We start from the raw sequence: 6000 nt of genomic DNA on the forward strand, positions 1-6000 counted from the left end.
TTGAGATATGAAAAATGGTTCACACATTAATCTTCAAAGTATAGTCATATCATCGTTTAATCATATGATATCAATGACATATTTGCAGTTTACCAAAACATGTACGAATAAGCTTAAAATTGACTTAAAATGGCCTCGTCAATATAGAGGTTTTTTTTCCCTTCGAAATTTGTCAGTATATCTCACATGTCTATTCAAAATTACGTTCTTTTTGAAGTTTTCCTTTCAACTTTTATATTCATCCTTTCAATTAATTCCTATCCATGAAATTTATTTTTCTTACAAATTTTGAGACGCTGGTCTTGAATTTCTAAACTTATTTTAATCAACTTTTGAAATTTTGGGGCATATTTGCCTTGTATCACGTGAGAATTTCGATGTTAGAATAATTACAAAACATGATAGAATTTTGAAGTTAATTATTTAAATAATTTTGGCTCCTAACCATCCAAATATTTGCAAACTTTATGAGTCTTAAATCTAAAATTTTAAAAGTATTCTAGTCACCCTTTAAAATTTTGAGTGAGTGATCTCCCATACCGCATAGTGGTATAGGACTAAATTTGAATTTAAATTGCTTCTCTAAAACTTTGATATAAGTTATTATTTATATTTTCTAACACATTCAACATAAATCTTCCCAACCATCCTTAAAATTTTGGGAATGTTTCCTTCATTTCATATTTGAATTTAAAAATTTTGAAGCTAGGTCCTTGATTCAATTCTTATAACTCATATTCATTAACTTGGCCAATGACACCCAAAAATAATGAGTTAAATGAACCCCACTTTCCACATACATAAAGCAGTATGGAGGATTTTTAGTTTCATATCTTCAATGCAACAATAAATGTTGATCCCTGTGAACCTACTATGTAAGCTCAACTTTTATAATAATAAACATAATATTTAGTCTACTTTAATGGCTATTTGAGTTTTGTACAAGTACATAAAAAAAAACCAAGGGGACAAAATGCAAGTGAAGATTGCTTTGTATAATAAAAATGTTTGCAGCTCAACATTTGTAAGAGAACCTTGAAAAAGAAATCAAAATTTTTAAAATATATTTTGAATTAAAAATAATTAAAATAATCAAAATTTTCAAATATACAAAAAATAGTTCAAAATGTGTGCAATTGTTCCCTGATCACTTGGGACCCCTTAAACTTGTTCCCTGATCACTTGGGACCCCTTAAAATGTTTTTTCCTGATTTTTATAAATTAAAAATAAATTTCTAAAGGCCTAAAATGTATTTTTATTATTTTCCATTAAAATAATTACCATAAATTCAAAATAAATCATAAAAATATAAAAAATTGTTCCTCTGAGTTTCTTAGACTTATGTGGGTTTAATAAAAATATTAAAGTCATTTTCTAAGATTAAAAAATATTTTTGTATTTAAATAGTCATTAAAAATGACCTTTAAATAATTATAATAATTACAATATTATTTAAAAAAATCATAAAATTTTGTCCAAGTATTCTTCTCACCCATGCAAACCTCCAATAATTTTTCTAGAAATTAAAATTTCATTTTATTTAATTAAATAAATTAACATTGAAAAGTCCCATTTTTGGGTTAAAATAATTATTTTAAATTAAATCAAAATTTGAAAAATCATACTCTCCTCCCTGTTATTTTAATTAATCCATGAATGAGATACTCAAAGAATTTCAAGGCCATTTGAATTTTTCTTAAAGAATTATAAGATGAAAAACCCAATGGGCAAAGTGGTAAATTTAGATTTTGGTGTCTTAATCAAAATTTAAGATTAACCATTGGGGATGGGTAATTTTGATCCTTAATGAATACATTGGATGATTGAAATGCAATGGGTTACAGGTAGAAACCAACTTGCTACTTTTGCAATATAAGAATAAAATTGTTTCTTGAATTACTCTTTGGAAGTTAAGCAAAAATTAAATGATCCTTAAATGATCCTAAAAAATTAAATGATCCTAAAGTGATTTGTTTAAACTAGGAAGATGATAATTCACTTACTTATAGCCCATGATTGGTGATGAATGATCTGTTTATAAGGATACCTATCATTTAAATTAAAGTTTTATGACGATTATAACTTCCCCCTTTTGGAATTGTTAAGGGGTTGGTAGTGAGCTAAGCTTTATATTTAAAACCATTCATTGGAGTGGTGATGATACGATTACTGATTAGCATCTTTTAAGCACTCTAAGCCCATTTGTGATAAGCACCAAATCTTTAATGACTTGAGCTTGCCTCAGGGGCATTCATCCATATAAATCTTAAGTAAAGTGTCAAATTGACTGAGTATCCTATCCTTGAGATAATTGAATTGTGAAGTTTCACAAAGCAACGGGGTAGTCACACTAAACTCGGATGATTATTGAAACAATATGACAAGTTAAAAAATGAACTCAAAATAATTCAAGAGAACTTCAAAGTAGTTTAGGGTCATACCCCGATGTGTCATACCCCGAGCACTTTGAAATCTTTTAGATATTTTGAAGGACAAGTTGAACTTGCCATATTTTGTTCTAGAATCATCAACTAAGAACTTCGGAGGCTCAATAAAATCATAGTTTGGGCTTGGATAGCTATACCTTCATCTATTCTTGCAATTTGAATTCTTTGCAAAATTATATACTTGTCTTGCAAGTATTAACCTTTCAGGTGGAGGAACGATAAAAATCGACAGATAAGCCTTTTAAATTACTGTGTTTACCTTTCAGTACTTCTTGTTTCAAACTTCCATGTTAAGGAATGATGTCACCCTGCATAAAAATCAAAACTGCTAGGATAACCACAAAATCAAAACAAAAATTTAAAAATCAAACAGGATAAAATTCACTGTCACAACATTCAAAATATAAAACAACTCAAAATTTAATCACAAACATGACAAAACAAAAACTAGAACTAAATTAAGATGTCTCTATCGGATGATCGGGAGTTCCTCAGAGGAGGTAACCTACGGTTGCTAACGAGGTTTTCCACGGTCTAAATAATGGTATGGAACTCATTGAGTTGAGTTTAGTAAATTCATTTGAACTAAGTGAATCCAAAAGAAAATAGTGGTATCAGACCCTTAGAAACATTTGATTTGACATCATGACTTGACACTTTTAAATAACCATGACCCTTAGAAATATTTGATTTGACATCATGACTTGACACATTAGAAAACTTAAACTCGCCACGACAAGCGACAAGGAACTTGGACCTAACATTGTGGGCAGCATCACCATCTTCAACAGCAGAACATGTCTACACTAACTAAACCATCCATTCCTTAGAATTAAACAACAATCCATAGAACTTCGAGGTGGTTTGCTTATGCAACATAAATCCTCAACTTATCTTTAGGCCTTTGTACAATCATGTTGTACAATATAAGCCCTAACTCGTCTTAGGATTTTGAGGTTGTAGTTCGTCACGATCTAAATCCTCACATCTTCCAGGCTATTTGTGTGATTGTTTCACATGAATGTAAGCCCTAAATAATTGAAAATTGGAAGGATGAAACATTTAAATAATTTCTCTCCAAAACTGAAGCCAAACCATAGGGTAGCTTAAGAAGTCACCGAGGTTCTCCTCAGGATCTGTGACGTCCCCCATTTCTTCTTCCTTTTGACTCTAAAATAAATGTTCTAAATCTGAGTCATTCCCGTTTCACACATCTTTGTCTGATCTCATTGAAAAGTCATATTCCTTTGACCTCTTTCAAGATAATGTCCCCTGATTTTTATCGAGAGTTTTCTTGAGTGACTTCGATCATTTAAGATGTATCTAACTATAGAAGCTTTCCCTTATAGGAAGCTTTTCCAAACACAGCTTAAAACTATCCCAAGTATCAACTATTTACTTTTTCATATTAAATGGTGGAACTTGTCGGCTTACAAATAAAATGGTTTTTGCGGACCAAACTGATGTCATATGTTTCTTAGTTTATTTGATCGAGTCTCACCCTTAAGTCTTGTGTTTATTTTTTGGGATAAATATGTGACTCGATGTGTAGTGCTCTTTTATTTAAACTATGAAAGATATGGAATCAGTTTGATTTAATACTTTTCTAAACTTATAATTATATGTCTTTCCCAAGCGGGCTACGGGATTCAAATTCTAATGACCAACAGTTTCCAACGGGCAAATCCTCAACCAAGATAGTGTCGACAGCTTATGGCGACTCTGATGAGGATTAGCTTCTCTCTCCATTTAAATCAGGGAATATTATCTTCAAACATTGGTATTGTTTCCATGTCCCTTATGGACCAAATTACCTTTCTTCTGTTAACATACTTCAAACATTGGTATTGTGTCCATGTCCCTTATGTCCCTTATGTCCCTTATGGAATATTGTTTCTGTCTTGGGAAAGTATGGTCAACTCCTTCAAACTTCAAGACCGTATGTTCAACCACCTTTGAATAGAGAGATTCAGGAGTTCAATACGACTTTTAATCTTTGTATGGGGTCGGACCCCTAATAGGTGTGTTGGTGGACAAGTTTCGCTCGGGCATTGTGCGTTGTAAAGTCGGTCGCTCACTGAGTCCTGAACTTCACTTTTTCTTTTGAGTTTGGTTTGTTATTTTGCAAATGAAATCGAATTATGTCATTTTGTGCTTACTCCTTAAATTTTCTTATATTAAATAAATCTTTCCACTTGCAAACTATTTTTACTAAAGTATAAAATCTTCACAAATTAAAAACTTATACAGTTTACAAATTGACCTTTTTTGATTTTAGTGCTCACACTAGAATTGCAAGGTATTGGCCAAGTAATTAACCCCAGAGCTTTCTTTTCAAAGTTGCTACGATGGTATTGCCAATGCTCACTTTTTGGTTCGACCTGACAACAAACCGTAATGCCTGCAAAGTCGCCCCCACCATCAAGTTTGGAGCTGGGTTTGAAGATCTCGAGGTCATCTCGGGAAAGATCCCTTCGTCATAATGAAAGTTATTGCCCCAGAAGCTCAGGAACCGCCAACTGAGTTGAACCTGAATTGTCTACATGATTTCCCTTCTTACTAGAAGGTAAAGACTACTGCCACCACGACACTTGCTATGCATGTTGTTCCCATTTCTGCTAAGAGAAAAGAAGTTATGATTGTCGAAGATTTGACTGAAGGATTGGTTGTTCCACCGCCAATATTTGAAATTGGATCGAGTTCGAGGACTGCACCATTAACCCAAACTCAAAGAAGGAATCGCCCGAAAGATTCAGAAAGCTACTAAAGCTCAAATTTCTGAAGAGATGTTTGTTGATGAAATTCCTCATCAGGACGAACTAAGGTTACTGAAGACCTATCCACTTCTACGATGGAGTAGGTTCCATCTCTTAATGGACAATGATGGGTACGAAAGTATCTAGAAGATTGATGCTACCTTATCGTCACCTCATGGACATAGTATGGAGAGGAAGAAGCCCGTTTCTATCACCCAAGTCAGCACAGTATTCCAGAGACTAGCTGCCAAAGAAGGTTGTTCCATCGGTGAATTACTTAAATGAGTGGGATGTGTAGTATCCTCTGACATGAAGAAAGAGGTTATAAGGGACATTAGATTTGCCTAACAATCTCATAAATAAATCGATTTTTTTCCAGCACGCATTCCCGTCAGATTCCATTTGGGAAGTCGAGTTGATACTACAATTACCACCATCAATTCTACTATAGTCGCTGCTCCAAGACCCACAGGTCGTCGACTAGTTAAGTCACGTCTGGGTCCAAGAATTTTGTCGATCACCCATCATAAAGACGTTCCTAAAGTTTTGAAGGAAAAGATGAAGAAGTTACCTCGTATTGTATCTGGTATGGACCATGGGGATCATAGCTCTCTTCGACATGCCGATCAAGACATCACCATCAAAGAAAAAGGTGTTGGTACCCAAGGTCATCGTACTGATACAGTCCAGAGAGCCCAAATGGTAGGATCATGGAATGAAGCAAGGGTCCAAAATATCTGATATTGTTGAAGCAATTGCTAGCGAAATGGATGAGCAAGTAGAGGATGTTCAGCAG

The sequence above is a fragment of the Phalaenopsis equestris genome, unplaced genomic scaffold (genome assembly GCF_001263595.1).
Source record: "Phalaenopsis equestris unplaced genomic scaffold, ASM126359v1 Scaffold232686, whole genome shotgun sequence".
NCBI lineage: Eukaryota > Viridiplantae > Streptophyta > Magnoliopsida > Asparagales > Orchidaceae > Phalaenopsis > Phalaenopsis equestris.